This window comes from Cetorhinus maximus, chromosome 22 (genome assembly GCF_964194155.1).
Source record: "Cetorhinus maximus chromosome 22, sCetMax3.hap1.1, whole genome shotgun sequence".
NCBI classification, from domain to species: domain Eukaryota; kingdom Metazoa; phylum Chordata; class Chondrichthyes; order Lamniformes; family Cetorhinidae; genus Cetorhinus; species Cetorhinus maximus.
Window position 1 is genome coordinate 43492284 of NC_135900.1, and position 17750 is coordinate 43510033.

The 17750-nt window shown below is 42.9% G+C and overlaps 1 protein-coding gene across 1 annotated transcript in view; it reads right to left on the reverse strand.

Moving 5' to 3' along the window:
• LOC144696824 (synapsin-3-like) overlaps positions 1–17750 on the reverse strand; it is a 279320-nt gene that overhangs the window by 133625 nt on the left and 127945 nt on the right. The window lies entirely within an intron of this gene.

A 17750-nucleotide genomic window follows, 5' to 3' on the forward strand; every position in this document is an offset into this window, starting at 1 on the left:
CCTTTAACAGGAGTTTCATCCAGTTATCAATCTTTTTCTTGAAATGTAGTAGTGTGAAGTGTTGGAGCACCAATATGCAGCAAGAAGTGATGGTAGGATCCAGCGTTGCCATTGATGGAGAGGTGCCAAGTGCAGGCCACTGCCTCTTGTTTGGTCTCACACACCTTTTTGTTGGGTTGTGGAGGCTGAGGTTTTGGGGGCGACAGGTAGATCATTAATTGGCAAGAGTTCCGAGAATAGGTCAACTGCCTACCAAGGAGTCAAGAAAAAAACAAACAAATTTAAGTAGGCCAGTGTTAGTTCAGAAAACAGCCTGCATCCTCTAGAACCTCACTGAGTTTATATAGGCAGTGGAACACATCATCATGCCAATTAAAAATGACAGCACATGTCATGGTGACACAGATTTGCAATCTATGGCAATCAGATCTTTTCATAACTTTCTATAGAGGAATACTGTCAAAGATATTTTGTAACATTATAGGAAAGGAACAAGACAATGGTAGGCAAAAGTTCTCAGCACTGAAGTGCTGCTGACTAATTTAATTGTTTTGACCCTCACCCAGCTATTCACAGGAGTACAGAGAGCCTCCAGTTCTCTGATTCAGCTCTAGAAAGGCTGCAGGAGGAAGTAAACCAGGGGAGGGAGGCCCTGTTTCATATGGACCAGTGCCAGGCCCCAAGAGGGAAATCTTGGGTTAATAGATAGCCAAGACGATTGGCACTAACATAATATTTGCAGCCTCATGGCGATAGAGAGTACTGATAGATGATACGATCTTACAAGGTCAGGAATTGGCCACATCTTCCAAGAATACACAGACTAAAACATGGCTGTCACTTACAATAACCTCCTTCATATGCTGTTAGAGTGCTTGATTTGTTTACCATCAACATCAAAAAGAGGTAGGTTTATGCCTCATATGCCCCTAGCCTTTACCTGGAAATATTCCTTCACTTTATTATTCACGCAATCAATTTGCCAAATGCCTCACATGGAATCTAACTGCTTCTTGCCATCATTCCCAATATGGGTTAAATGGCACAGAGGTAGCATGTAGTGGAAACATAAGAATTAAAACTATCAGCGCATTCTTCACACACTGACATGGAGGGAGAACATGATGGTAAGCAGTACTTGGGTTTTTATAAATTTATTATTGTAATGAAGTTCTTTGGGAGGAGGTGCAGTTAGATCAGTTGGCTAGATGGCTAGCGTGTGGATCAGATTAGTGCCAACAATGCAGGGCTCAATCCTCATTCCGGCTGAGGTAGATTCAGGGCTTACCTCCTTCCCCACCCATAGTAAAAATCACAGCAATTTGCTGTGCTTCAGCCAATAATTGTTAAGAACCTGACTCGGGCAGAGAACAGAAGAAGGAGAATGAAGTTGTGTGTGCAAAGCTTTCACCAGGTGATGCAAATCATGTGCCAAAGCAAAATATGTTCACCTCTATCTGCATATTTTCAGGTAAATGTGGGTAGGCACAGAGCACCTTTTGTGCAGCATCTCTTCATTCTTCTCTTCAAACCACCAGATAGGGAGTTCCCAGTGGTTAGGGAGTTCTCAGCAATGGTGCTGGGGCAAAATAATTACTAAATTACAATGAAGACTCATGAGAATCCAGATGCCATCAGGGGGGGAAAAAACAGACAGTTAATAAATGGTTAAAATGCATTTACCTTAATTTTATGGCCCCTGCACTTTTCACTGCCTAGCAATTATGGATTCACATTTAAAATAAGCTTAATTTACATCTGATGCCTGCACACCAGAACAATGGGAATAACTTGCAGAATGGTCCTGCTCCCAAATGAATGTTTAGTATTTTTGAGGTGGGTCCTTCTGAGGTTGGCAGAAATAACATTGGTGCCGTTTGCCACTAATCTCCAAACCATGTTGCATTGCACCCATCCAGTTAGTGCTACAAAAGCAAGTAGAGGCCAGAGGGTGAGCTATTCAATCATTTGCTTCAAATTCAGCAACACCTCCTAGAGTTACTATTCCTTTGACATTCAGAGCACTGATTACTAAAGCTATCATTTCCTTTAATATTCACAGCACCAATCCGTAGTGTTACCTTATCCTATAACACCAGTAGCACCAAACTCTACAGTTATCATTCCTTCAACCTTCACAACACTGAGCACCAAAAGCTATGGAAACCTAGAGTTACTTTCCTCCTCAATGATTATTTTGCATTTCCTTTGCCTTCTCCCTACACAGGACCTTTAATTTATTTAAGAATATTTATAGAGAAAATACATTAGAGACTGGTGCATGATGAAAGATTGGACTGTCTCCAGTGGGGCCCCACAGCGGGAAACAAATGAGTCTCTAATCTTAATAAAGAAATTCTATAAATAATTATATATCAGTGTGCTCAAAGAAAAAACGCTTTGATAGCAAAAATTAGAAATAAATCTGCCTCCTATCATTATTTCAGGGTAACATTCATTCAATGGAGCAGCCAACATTTTCCACTTCAATATACCTGGCGCACGCAAGTTAGTAAATTGGGCATCACCAACTGCTTTTATACCACAACCAGCACTCATCCTTCCTCCTGAGGTAACAACCCTGTCAGGAAAATTCTGGCAGGCGACCACTTCTTCCTTTTGATTACTAACAGACACTCTAATTATAATTAGAGGAAAATCAGTGCCTCACAGCAGGATTGTCCCTAGTGATAAGGTATCAAACTCCGATTAACTTGCAGCAGTAACTCATGTGACATACAGAGCTTGTCACTTTTAACCACATTCACATTTGCGGAGCAAGGTGTATTTTGGGAATGTAGCTGGCTCACAACTGAGAATCTAACACCTAGTTCTTGACTATAGTTAACAGTGCTCCAGACACACCATACACATAGGCTAGGATGTGGATACACACAGAAATACAGGCACACATAAACGCTAATGAAGTGACAGGTACATATTCGATTGATCGAAGGCCCTCAGATGCACAGCCTGCTCAACATACTCGAGCACTAAACTGAAAAGAAGTAACTGTAAAAGAAATGAAATGCTTCAATTTGTTATTAACTTCTTAAACATTCCACTTTTGAAATGAGCAGGATTAAGCAGCTGGCTCAACTGGTGACAGATCCTCTTTCAGCAACAATCTCGCTAAAAGCTTTGGACACACAGCAGTTACTTTGAAGTGGCTTCATTGCAGTTGCAACATAAGAGCTGCCTCGGATGCCAGCAGAGAAGTTAAGGGCCTGATTTATGCTATTTATGATGTCAGAAAACCTATCTTCTTATATTAAAAGTAAATCCTATACACTGTCCCTTTCATCTCTGGGACTCCAATTTAAATTCAGCCAACACTGATGGGATGACAGTCTCCAACATCTGTTGGCTATAAAAGCACCATGCGGAATGAGTCGGGAACATCTCAAATCAGTTCTTGGTTTGTATGGCTCCATGCAGCAAAAAAATACTATCAATAGTTCTCCAAATTGGCAGTTTAACTCAAAGAAGCTGCAACAATAGATGGTGTGGGAAATGAAATATCAAACTGCAGTGAATCAATCCCTTTTACTTGGTGCCTATTGTACTCATACAAGAGCTGACACACACGCAAGCACACGATAACAGATGGTAGGCAATTGTTTGCCAGGATAGAATAATAAAACCTTATAGATCAGGAGGTCATTCAGCCAATTGTGTCAGTGCCAAATCTTTGAAAAAGCTATCCTATTACTTCTACACCTCCACTCTTTCACCATAAACCTGATTTTTTTTTTACTTTTCAAGCATATATCCAATTCTGTTTTGAAAGTTATTTCTGAATCTGCTTTCGCCACCCTTTCAGTCAGTGTACTCCAGATCATAACAACTCACTATGAAAAACTCTGTTTATAAGATCATTGTCTAAGATAAAGTACCTGGCTCGGAGTTTGAACAAAAGGAAGATGAAAAGGTGGAAGTTATTCTCCTGAATTTTTTCTCAGTCCTAATTCCACCCCTAATCGATCAGCAACTTTTTCAATTTGCTTTTTATCTCCCTCTTCCTCTGTCCATTTTGTCCAGTTAGAGGTTGGATAAGGAACCTGTTTCTTAGCTCTTTCAAACTTTTTCACTGTAACCATCTTACTAAAAGATAACACTGGAATATAGATAACAGCCACCTCACAAATGTTGTTGGGGCTGTACTCAGCCTAGCTCAACATCACCCTTTGCCCCAGTGGCACACTGAAGTCAGGAAGTGTCAAATGTTCCCAATTTTAAAAGGGAAGGTCATAAGTTGGAGGGAACTAACAATGTGCAAGACGAGGAGTCTGGCAGGAAATTTAACATTGGAATCCGGCAGTAGGATCACAGAATAGGCACTTATAACTTATGCAACTCCTGAGGCAAGGATAAACATTTTCTTTTCAAATTGGGCACATTTAGTTGGGATTTAAACCATACTTCCCCAGAAAAGCTTTATGAATCAGAGGTTTAAAGTCATTCAGCAATAACTTACAAAACAGGACAAAAATTGTTTTCTTTGAAATATGGTTAAGATTGCATTCTCCCAGGCATTTCTAATTAAACTCCCTGAAAGGCAAGTACAAAGGCCATGTTCTCAAGATCCTGGATGCTACTCATGCAGAACTAGCCCACTATTGACTTTGAAAATATCGTAGCGATCTGTGGGCAATTAAATTTCATCATTACATGTGTAATGGTCACAGAGAAGTGATTTTTTTCATTCATTCATGGGATGTGGGCGTTGCTGGCTAGACCAGCATTTATTGCCCATCCCTAATTGCCCTCGAGAAGGTGGCAGTGAGCTGCCTTCTTGAACCACTGCGGTCCATGTGATGTAGGTACACCCACAGTGCTGTTAGGAAGAGAGTTCCAGGATTTTGACCAAGCGGCAGTGAAGGAACGGCGATATATTTCCACGTCAGGATGGTGAGTGACTTGGAGGGGAACTTCCAGGTGGTGGTGCTCCCATCCATCTGCTGCCTTTATCTTTCTAGGTGGTAGCGGTTGTGGGTTTGGAAGGTGCTGTCTAAGGAGCCTTGGTGAATTCCTGCAGTGCATCTTGTAGATGGTACACACTGCTGCTACTGTGTGTCAGTGGTGGAGGGAGTGAATATTTGTGGATGAGGTACCAATCAAGTGGGTTGCTTTGTCCTGGATGGTGTCACGCTTATTGAGTGTTGTGGGAGCTGCACTCATCCAGGCAAGTGGAGAGCATTCCATCACACTCCTGACTTGTGCCTTGTAGATGATGGACAGGCTTTGGGGAGTTAGGAGGTGAGTTACTCATTGCAGGATTCCTAGCCTATCACCTGCTCTTGTAGCCGCAGTATTCATATGGCTTGTCCAGTTCAGTTTATGGTCAATGGTAACCCCCAGGACGTTGATAGTAGGGGACTCAGTGATGGTAATGCCATTGAACGTCAAGGGGTGATGGTTAGATTCTCTTGTTGAAGATGGTCATTGCCTGGCACTTGTATGGCGCGAAAGTTACTTACCACTTGTCAGCCCAAGCCTGGATATTGTCCAGGTCTTGCTGCATTTGGACATGGACTGCTTCAGTGTCTGAGGAGTCGTGAATGGTGCTGAACATTGTGCAATCATCAGTGAACATCCCCACTTTTGACCTTATGATGGAAGGCTGGTCATTGATGAAGCAGCTGAAGATGTTTGGGCCGAGGACACTAGCCTGAGGAACTCCTGCAGTGATGTCTTGGAGCTGAGATGACTGACCTCCAACAACCACATCCATCTTCCTTTGTGGTAGGTATGACTTCAACCAGTGGAGAGTTTTCCAACGATTCCCATTGACTCCAGTTTTGGTGGACAGGCTTTGGGGAGTCAGGAGATGGGTTACACACCACAGGACTCCTAGCCTCTGACCCCCAGAATGTTGATAGTGGGAGATTCAGCGATGGTGATACCATTGAATGTCAAGGATCATCCCCTTTATCCGTTTGTTTCTTGCACATATGTCATTAAGAGGCTGGATACAAGTACTGGTGAACCCACATTCAGGCCAACTCAGGTATTTGTTCAACATTTTACTGAAAGGAAAGACCTCAGATTTATATAGCATCATGAACAAGCTCAGATGTTCTCAAAGTGTTTCACAGTCAACGAAACATTCTTGAAATGTAGTTTCTATTGTAATGTAGGGAAAAGTGGCAGCCAAATTGCACACAACAAAGTTCCACAAACAGCAATAAGATAAATTCCCAGATAATCTGTCATAGGCAAAGCAGCCACTCTTCGGTTCTGCTGGTAAGTGAACTATTGATTTGCACATTGCATCTATTAAGTCATGCTGCACTAAAGTCACTGTGGCATCTTACCACAATGCATAAGTAATTTAGAAATGATTAAATTAAAAAGATATTGAAATATGTAATTTAGTGCTACTTTGAGCCAAGTTGAAATTCGATACATGGGGAAAAAAAGGTCCCCTAAGATTTTAACTTTGCTTACCTCTGGACTGATTCCATTTTTATTTTAGCCGAACACACTCTCTGAGCTCCAATTTAAAACCATTTTCTTCAACATTTTAAAATGTTTACAACTTCAGAACAAAAGCAGGATTTGGCATTAATGGCTGGGTTGAGCCTTGTGGCATCTCCTCTCCAATTTATGTTTAAGGGTGGGGTGATCCTCCAGGTTGAGTTCCAGAGAATTGGATGGTGCAAGGGTTGGTATACCAATGGGCAGAAATTTTCACTCGGTGGGCGGGCACACGGCCGATCTGCTCAAGCGTGAAATGTTGCTTGCTGACGTCGGCCGAGCATGCCGACGTCAACGCGCAGTCGCGCGATAGTTGGGTCAAGAGACACGCGCCGGTACTGGCAGCGCACCCGCTGACAATTAGAAGGCCTGTCAAGGTCATTAAGTTAGCAATTAGCATAAAATTTTCACTCTCCATCCAACCTAACAGATGGCAGGCAGGAGAAAAGGCCAAGTGGCTTTTGCATTTTTTTGTAAACATTAAATAAAGACCTTATTTTTTTCAGTAAACACATGTCCCTGGGGGACATGTTTTATTATTTTTATGTTCTTTATTATTTTTTTAAATATCTCTTCATCTCCCTGAGGCAGCTCCGTGCCTCAGGGTGATTTTGCAGCACTCACGCGCGCACATGCACGATGTTCACGCTCGGCCCGCTCACCCTCTACCCCACCGTACAGGCAGCACTCAGCGCTGCCACCCGCATATCACGCTGTGTGGGCCTTAATTGGCCAGCCAGTGTGAAATCACAGTGTGGGGCTGATCGGGGGTGGCAGTCGACTTCCTGAACTCCCCCGCTCACTCTTGCCAATCCCGCGTGCCAAGGGCAAAATTCTGCCTAATGTTTCACGTCTGGGATTCAAATTTGAATGAAGGCCAGACTGATAGAATAATAGGTTCCCTCATGCCACAGTGCTCCCTGCAGCTCAGCGTAATTCTACACTGATTTATTTGATGCTGTCAAGTAACCTTTATTTTAAATTTATGTAAGCTGCCCCTAACCTTATCTGCTCTGTTTCCTGTGCTCCAGAGCCATACAGGTACGATGGTGTAGTGGTAATGTTACTGGACTAGTAATCCAGAGGCCCAGGCTAATGCTCTGAGGACACAGGTTCAAATCCTACCATGGGCAGATGATAGGAAATCTGCTGACTGGACTAGTAGTGACTTCAGACCCACATAATGTAGTTGAGTTTGGAACCAGTATAGTAAAGTACAAAAGGAATAAAAACAGATGGATCACCTGGCATTGACTCAGGCACCAGAAATTACAAAGTCCTCCTTGCTAACACCTGAATACCTGTGCCAAAGTTAGGAGAGCTGCCCCACAGGCTAGTCAAACAACAGCCTGACATAGTCATACTCACCAAATCATACCTTACAATGCCCCAGACAGCATCATCACCACTGGCAGGATGGTGGTATATGATGGGGATGGTGTTGGCCTGGGAGTCCTCAACATTGGCTCTGGACTCCATGAAGTCTCATGGCATCAGATAAAGCAAGGAAACCTCCTGCCAATTAGCACCTACTACCATTCTCCCATATTGAACACTACTTGAGAAAAGCACTCAGGGTGCAGAATGTATTTTGGTTGGGGGAGCTTCAATGCCCATCACCAAGCTGGCTAAGTACTGATGAACATATCTGCCAGGTGAGAAAACTAGGCGACAGGCCAAACAGTGGCAGCAGCATGAGATAGACAAAGCCAAAACCAATGGATCAGATCAAAGCTCTGCAGTCCTACCACCTCCAGTTGTGAATGGTGGTGGGCAACTAAACAACCAGGGGTGGTCCTCCACAAATACTCCCATCCTCAATGATGGGAGAGCCCAATGCAATAAAGGCTGAAGATTTTGCATCCATCTTCAGCCAGAAGTGCCAAGTGGATGATCCATCTCAGCTTCCTCCTGAGGTCCCCAGCATCACATATGCCAGCCTTTAGTCAATTCGATTCACTCCACATGATATCAAGAAATTGTTAAAGTCACCAGATACAGCAAAGGCTATGGGCCCTGACAATGTTCCTGCAAGTTGTACTGAAGACTTTTGCTCCAAAACTTGCGCACGCCTAGCCAAACTGTTTCAGTTCAGTTACAAAACTGACATCTACCCAACAATGTGGAAAATTGCCCAGGTATTTCCTTACTACAAAAAGCAGGGCAAATCCAATCCAGCCAATTACTGACCCATCAGTCCACTTTTGATCCTAAGATCAATGATAGAAAGTGTCATTGACAGTGCTATTAAGTGGCATTTACTCAACAATAACTTGCTCACTAATGCTCAGTTTGGGTTTCTCCAGGGCCACTTGGTTCTGGACATCATCACAACCTTATTCAAACATAGACAAAAGAGTTGAACTCAAGAAATGAGGTGAAAGTGACTGTCCTTGAAATCAAGGAAACATTTGACTGAGTGTGGCATCAAGGAGCCCTAGCAAAACTGGAGTCAATGGAAATCAGGGGGGAAACTGGTTGCAGTCATACCTAGCACAAAGGAAGATGGCTGTGGCTGTTGGAGGTCAAGCAGCTCAGTCCCAGGAAATTGCGGCAGGAGTTCCTCAGAATAATGTCCTAGGCCTAACCAACTTCAACGGTCTTCATCAATGACCTTCCCTCCATTATGAGAATGTTCGCTGATGATTGCGCAATGTTCAGAACCATTCACAACTCCTTGCTTACTGAAGAGTCCATGTCCAAATGCAGCAAGACCTGTTCAACATTCAGGCTTGGACTGATAAGTGGCAAGTAACATTCATAGAAACATTGAAAATAGGAGCAGCAGCAAGCCATTCAGCCCCTCAAGCCTGCTCCATCTTTCAACTAGATCATGTCAGATCTTCCACTTCAAAGTCATTTTGACACACTATCCCCATATCCATGATATCTTTAATATCTAAGAATCTATCAATATCAGTCTTAAATATACTCAATGGCTGAGGCACCACAGCCCTCTGTGGTAGAGAATTTCACCCTCTGAGTGAAGAAATTCCTCCTCATCTCAGTTCTAAATGGCCTACCTCCTATTCTGAGGCTGTTTTTCCTGCTTCTAGGCCCCCAGCCAGGGGCAACATCCTTCCTACCTCTATCCTGTCGAGCCTTGTAAGAATTTATGTCTCATTTAGGTCACCTCTCATTCTTTTGAGCTCTAGAGAGTACAGGCCCAGTCTCCTCAATCTCTCCTCACAGGATAACCCCACCATCCCAAGAATCAGTCTGATGAACCTTAGTTGCACTCCCTCTATGGCAATATATCCTTCCTTATGTAAGGAGAAAAAAGCTGTACACACGTGATACACAAGCGCGAGGCAATGACCATCTCCAGCAAGAGAGAATCTAACCATTTCCCCTCGACATGCAATGCCATTACCATCACTGAATCTCCCTATCATCAAAATTCTGAGCATTACCATTAATCAGAAAACAAAAACAGAATTAGCTGGAAAAACTCAGCAGGTCTGGCAGCATCGGCGGAGAAGAATAAAGTTGACGTTTCGAGTCCTCATGACCCTTCAACAGAACTGAGTAAAATTAGGAGAGGGGTGAAATATAAGCTGGTTTAAGGTTGAGGGGGTGGGGGGGGTAGGGGGGGGAGAGAAGTTGAGATGGGGGGTGGTTGTTGGGACAAGCAAGCAGTGATAGGAGCAGATAATCAAAAGATGTCACAGACAAAACAACAAAGAGGTGTTGAAGGTGGTGACATTATCTAAGAGAATGTGCTAATTAAGAATGGATGGCAGGACACACAAGGTACAGCTCTAGTGGGCTGTACAGTACAGCTCTACAGTCTGTCTCAATTTCTGGTGATAGACTGTTCACCAATATCCATTACAAGCCTACCGACTCCCTCAGCTACCTCGACTACGGCTCCTCACACCCCGCTTCCTGTAAGGACTCCATCCCATTCTCTCAGTTCCTTCGCCTCCGTCGCATCTGTTCTGATGATGCTACCTTCAAAAACCGTTCCTCTGACATGTCCTCCTTCTTCCTGCCCCTTCACTTCCTCTCTCCTCACCGTCCAAGGGCCCAAACACTCCTTTCAAGTGAAGCAGCATTTCACTTGCATTTCCCCCAACTTAGTCTACTGCATTCCTTGCTCCCAATGCGGTCTCCTCTACATTGGAGACACCAAACGCAAAGTGGGCGACCGCTTTGCAGAACACCTGCGGTCTGTCCGCAAGAATGACCCAAACCTCCCTGTCGCTTGCCATTTTAACACTCCACCCTGCTCTCTTGCCCATATGTCTGTCCTTGGCTTGCTGCATTGTTCCCGTGAAGCTCAACGCAAACTGGAGGAACAGCACCTCATCTTCTGACTAGGCACTTTACAGCCTTCTGGACTGAATATTGAATTCAACAATTTTAGATCTTGAACTCCCTCCTCCATCCCCATCCCCTTTCCGTTTCTTCCCCCTCCCTTTTGTTTTTTTCAATAATTTATATAGATTTTTCTTTTCCCACCTATTTCCATTATTTTTAAATTTATGCCTTTTATGCCCTTGTAGTCTTATTTCACCCCACCCCCACTAGAGCTGTACCTTGTGTGTCCTGCCATCCATTCTTAATTAGCACATTCTCTTAGATAATATCACCACCTTCAACACCTCTTTGTTCTTTTGTCTGTGACATCTTTTGATTATCTGCTCCTATCACTGCTTGCTTGTCCCAACAACCACCACCCCCCTCAACTTCTCTCCCCCCCCTACCTTAAACCAGCTTATATTTCACCCCCCTCTCCTAATATTACTCAGTTCTGTTGAAGGGTCATGAGGACTCGAAACGTCAACTCTTTTCTTCTCCGCCGATGCTGCCAGACCTGCTGAGTTTTTCCAGCTAATTCTGTTTTTGTTCTGGATTTCCAGCATCCTCAGTTTTTTGTTTTCATTACCATTAATCAGAAACTGAACTGGACCAATCATATAAATACTGTGGCTACAAGAGCATGTCAGAGGCTTGGAATTCTGCAGCGAATAACTCACCTCTTGACTCCCCAAAGGCTGCCCAATATCTACAAGGCACAAGTCAGGAGCGTGATGGAATACACTCCAGTTGCCTGCATGAGTGCAGCTCTAACAACATTCAAGAAGCTTGACACCATCTGGGACAAAGCAGCCCACTTGATTGGCACCCCATTCACCGGCTTAAACATTCACTCTCTCTTCCGCCGATGCACAATGGCTGCAGTGAATATTGTTGAAAAACATATTTTTTTAAAACAAGAACAGAATTACCTGGAAAAACTCAGCAGGTCTGGCAGCATCGGTGGAGAAGAAATCAGTTAACGTTTCGGGTCTTCATGACCCTTCGGCAGAACATGAAGACCCTGGAGTTTTTCCAGGTAATTCTGTTTTTGTTTTGGATTTCCAGCATCCGCAGTAGCTTTTAGCTTTATATTTTTTTAAATATGGAAGGACACCGCATTATCTGGTGTGAGGTACTTATTTTTGGAAAATTTGAAGGACATTGAATTTTGAACATTCTTCCTTTGGACATTCTTCCTCTTGAGTTATTTTTAAAAGTTTGCAATATTAATTCGGGGCTATGAAAATGCCATTCTTCCAGAAACCACGGGCCAAGATAGGTGTCCAGTGCGGAATACTTGGAGAGAATAGAGATACTTTGTATATTAAGTTAACTGCATTTGCCAGGCTGAAGACTCTTGCTGATTGGTTAAAAACGCGTGGTCTAAGAGAAGTATTCTTTGAACATCTTAACCTTTAAAACTCTCAGTCAGAATATGTGCATGGGTGCCTTAGAAGCAAGCTGCAAGAAAAAGAGTCTCTCTTTCCATCTCCCTGCCCCACCTTTGCGTTAAACCTTCCTCAGAAACGTCTCATCAGGATAACTCATTTGTTTCTTTTTGAAAGTCTGTAAAGTTGTGATAAGTAAGAGTCATCATGGAAAATTTCACAAAAAAAACATCCGAAAAAACTTCCAGATCTATTGTGACATGAATTCTATTTGATCAACAGCATCGAGATCTTTTGAATTTTATCCTTTTAAAAGAAACTTTTCCATACTCCAGCCTCTGCATGGGACTGTGTTTGTTTCATGTTTCTGTGAGAGTGTATGGGGGTTCAAATATCTGGGTTTTTTAAAAAAGGGGGAAATCATTACACTTCTAAACTATAACTTATATGTTAACCAGTTTATTAACCTGTTTTAAAAAGTAGTTTGTTTTACAATAAATAACATTTTTTGTGTTTAATGAAAGAAGCTGGTTTAGAGTTTATTTATGCTGGGAATAACAGTACCAAAGGGAAACAATTGCCAGTTTTGGTGTGAGTTAAACATTTAAACTATTGTTATGACCTGTGGAAACATGGGGCTAGAATTAACTGCGCACTCCTCCCATCTCGGTCCGTAACACCGGCCACTTGGAAGCTGACCTGATTTTTTGAAAAAAGAGTCATAAGTTCACCTTTGGGCTGGGAGTAAGCATGCCCTTTCCAGGAAATCACCTAACCAGCATGGTACTTGAGGGGGAAGAGCTGTTTGCTTGTTTGCACTGCAATTATTTTAATGGATGGAATAAAAAAGCTGGTTTAAAGGCAAAGGCTAGTGATTTACTGGAAATCACATGACAGGGATGAGCTTTAAGTTTTGGACTTGTTTCTTTTAATTAAGTTGGCACTGAACTGAGAAGGTGAAAAGCTGCCCAGCTCGCACTCTCTTTGCCTTGCCTGAAACCGTGTGATTGTCAGTATCCAGCTAATAATCCTCGTATCAGTGGTAGTTGCCTCCATTAGAAAACCCGAGCATTTGAGACAAGAAGGATTGATCCAGAACTATTTGCCCCCACACCAAAGCTCCATTGGTGAGACCCTCCGGGCCTGTACTGGGATTAACGATCTGTCTTCACAAGACAAAATCCAGATCGACAGAGTTGAAACCCTGCAAACTTTATCCTTTTTTTGATAAAGTCTATTCTCCAAAGCCCATCTCTGCAGAGTTCCTATCTGTTTGGTGTGCATGTGCGCGTGGGCATGCGTGTGCGCTGGGGAATTTTAAGAAGAATAGGTAGTTATACTTCCAGATTACAATTGTGTGTTAACCAGTTCTTGCAGCTTGTTTTAAAAGATAAGTTTTGTTTTATAATAAATCAATCATTCTGAGTTTATTAAAAGAAACCTGGTTAAAATCTCTTTTATTCTGGATCTAACAGTAAAATTGGCCATTTTGGTGAGTGAATTAAACTTTTAAACTAATGGTGTGACCTGCATAGTAGTGGAGCAAGATAAACTGCACACTCTTCCCACCCTGGTTGTAACAGTACCATAAACAACATGCACTGCAGCAACGCGCCAAGGCTCCTTTTAAGCACCTTACAAATCCGCGACCTCAACCACCTGGAAGGTCAAGGGCAGCAAACCCTAATGCATGGTAACACCACCACCTGAAAGCTTCCCTCCAAGTCACACACCATCCTGAATTGGAGCTATATCGCTGTTCCTTCACTGTCGCTTAATCAAAATCCCCGAACTGCCTTTTTAACAGCACTGTGGGTATACCTACATTAGGTGGACTGCAGCAGTTCAAGAAGGTGACTCACTTCTACTTTCTCAAGGGCGATTGGGCAATTAGGGATGTGCAAGAAATGCTGACCTTGTCAGCAGTGCACACTTCCCATGAAAGAATAAAAAAGATTCAGGTCTTGGATATCTGACAACTTGCCTGTTCTTTGCATTGCTGTTGCTTTTCCACTCGACCTTTGATACTGTTCCCATTCCCAACTATTTATGCCAGTTTCCCAGGACTAATCTAGTTTTTTTAAGTGCTTACTGTGCTAGGCTATTTGTAGCACAATAAGTATTTTTTTTTAAAGTAAATAGTTGGCTTCTCAGCTTGGTGCTAGGAAACTGGCTTTAAAGCGAGCCTGACAGAATCACAGGTCTGTTACAGTGCAGAAGGAGGCCATTTGGCCCATCATGTCTGCACCAGCTCCCCAAATGAACAACTCACCTAATACAAGTCCCCCGCCTTCTCCCTGTAACCCTGCACATTCTGCTTTTTCAGGTAACAGTCTAATTCCCTTCTGAGTGCTTCAGTTGAACCTGCCTCCACCACACTCTCAGGCAGAGCATTCCAGACCCTAACCACTTGCTGTGTACAAGAAGTTTCTCTCTATATCACTTTTGCTTTTTTTGCCAATTACTTTAAATATGTGCCCTCTCATTCTTGGTCCTTTCATGAATGGGAACAGTTTCTCCCTATCAGCTCCATCCAGACCCCTCATGATTTTGAATACCTCCATCAAATCTCCTCTCAGACGTCTTTTCTCTAAGGAAAACAGTCCCAACTTCTCCAATCTACCTTCATAACTGAAGTTCTTCATCCTGGAACCATTCTCATTGAACCTCTTCTAACACCCTCTCTAATGCCTTCACATCATTCCTAAAGTGTGGCACACACAACTGGACGCAATACTCCAGCTGAGGTCGAACTAGTGGCTTACATAAATTCAACATAACTTCCCTGCTCTTGTACTCTATAACCCTATTAATAAAGCCCAGGATACTGCTTGCTTTATTAAATGCTCTCTCAACCTGTCCTGCCACCTTCAATGAGTCCTGACACACAGGAGGAGAAAAGGAAAGGGAGTATGGGGAGAGCAGCTGATAGAGGGAATGGGAAAAAGGGTGAGGAAAGGAAGTATTCAGGATTTGCGGAGCAGATGTGAAAGAGAAGGGGTCAACATGATGTATTGGGGGTTAATTGGAGAAATGAGTAGGGGTAGGGTGAGGAAGAGAGGATGGAAAGCAAGAGGTGAGAAAGGATCAGAAGGAGAGAAGGTGGGAGATGAAGGGGTGGTGAGAAAGAGACGAGGTGGACAAACTTCTAAGCATCTATCAAAAGAACAAATCGAGAGTTAACAATAATAGAAAGCAACTACAGCCAACCAAATCATTCAAAATACTTCTGAAAACCCTCATAACTCAAAACATACGTAGAAATAAGGTTTGTGTTACAGATTCAGGTCTGTCTTCCCACACCTTCTTTGATTCAGTGGCATCAGTCATTCCCCTAAGTTGTCTGACTCTGTTTATTCAATTCTTTCACGGGACATGGGCATCATTGCCCATCCCTAATTGCCCCTGAGAAGTTACATTTCTAAATATTGATTCGCATTGGCCGGTATTGACTTGCACATTGGCCTGTGAACTGAACTGGATAAGTGCACCTTTCACACATGTTCCCCTTCATTCTTTTGGAAGTGCAGACCAAGCAAATACTTGGTGAGATGAGGCTTTAAGTGAAACAATCAACTGCTTTATTTCATAGTAAGATGAACATAGAGGGCAATGGTTATGATCAGGCTCACTTCTTTCAATCACTACAACTTAGCATCCATAATAAAAATAGAATAAAGAATACAACAGACTTCTCCACACAGTAAGTTTAAATGTAAAGCAAGATCATTTCTGACTATCCTCTCCAGTACTCCCAACCTGCTCACAGCCCCATTTGATTCCTTACTATCCCACAGTATTCTGTTTCAAAACTTTGGACTTGGCTATGTGTCTCTATCCTTCACTGCTCACATACAAGGCAAAATATATTCAAGTTTTTATGAGATAATTTTTTTTAAAAGATAGGATATCCTATTCAAAGATTTACATGTGACAACTGGACGATTTAAATAGTTACAAATTTTAAACTAAAATGTTTATATTGTGTAGTACATTTTGAATAGTTACAGGAAATGTCTTTTTTATTTACTTACACCAGGAAATCAAAAGCAATTGTTCATATAAACAGATTTATTTCTGGAATATTTGGGCAGAATCTTCCACTCCCGCCAGTAGTGGGAACGGGTGGCGGCACTTAATGTGGCGAGTCAAAAAGTCTGTTTCCCGATGGTGGGAAAGCAGTTTGGAATTTCATTTTCCCAACTTTCAAGGCGGGTTAAAGAGGGGTTGAGGGTGGTGGAAAGCAAAGCGGTAGATGTTCCATGACAATCTGACAGCTACAAGATTCCAGGAGGAGTAATGCGTCGAAACATTCTCACTATTGTTTGTTTTTTTGCCTTTGTTGGCTGGAAGGTTCTAGCTATATTTTTGTCAGAGAGAATTTTTCTCAAAAGTTTCATGCTTTCTTAGAGATTAGGGAAATATCAGTAATCCATCTGCCCTGATGTTGGGTTGATCATTGGAATGTGCTAAACCATGGTTAAATACGTAGCCCTGGCAATACATAACTGCTGTCAAAACTGAACAGCATTCCCTTCTCCCACAACCTGAGGTAACTTTACATGGGATAGTACTTTAACCCATGCCCTCACCAAGTCAGTGTGCAGAGCGGCTTTTAAGTGGCTGGAACTCAAATTTAGTCAGGGATGCACTCCTGTCACCTGCTCAATAAAATGGGCTGACCAAACATCTCACTCTTTCAAGCATAACCAGATGGATGGCTCAACAGGGAGCAACAGCATGAGAGCACTGTATGTCCCCTCGCCAGCGCTCAACAATACAGATTGATGAGGCTTCATCTTGCTAATACCCTCCAATTGCCATTCACACATCATAAAAGCAGAAGCTTTGAAGCCTTGATCATGCAGTTAAGTTTCGAGGTTTATTTGCATTGTCCTCCCTGAGAGTGCCTCATCAGGGCTGCTGAGGTTGCTGATGTGCAACCACTCGGGACCCTGCAATCTTCACTCAGAGGGTGGTGAACCTGTGGAATTACCTACCACAGGAGGCCGTGGAGGCCAAATCACTGAATATATTTAAGAAGGGAATAGACAGATTTCTAGAGTCTAAAGGCATCAAGGGGTATGGGGGGAGAGAGCAGGAGTATGGTGTTGAGATAGAGGATCAGCCATGATCATATTGAATGGCAGAGCAGGCTCAAAGGGCCAAATGGCCTACTCCTGCTATTATTTTCTATGTTTCTATGTCAGAAGCCTTAAAAGCCTCTGTCCTAGGTGACTTTGCATTAGGGCAATACCTTGAACACTCATTTTGGACACACCAACCAAGGTGGCATTGTTTCCTGCATGGACCCTGCAGAGGCCTTTCAGTGTTGGCTATGCATCATACTGACAGAATCACAGTCCTTGAGATGTTACACACAAGGCTATTCCTGTCTCTCTGTCCTAAGTCACTGAAAGCCCGATCATGCAATGATTTCCTAATTGAGTTGAGTGCTATCCCTTTACCCAAAGACTGCCGACACCCTTGCAGAGGAGGCGTGCAAGTCCAAAAAAACTCCATGTGAGCTCAGGAAATGGCATCAGCAAGATGAACACACACCTCTTAAATCATACA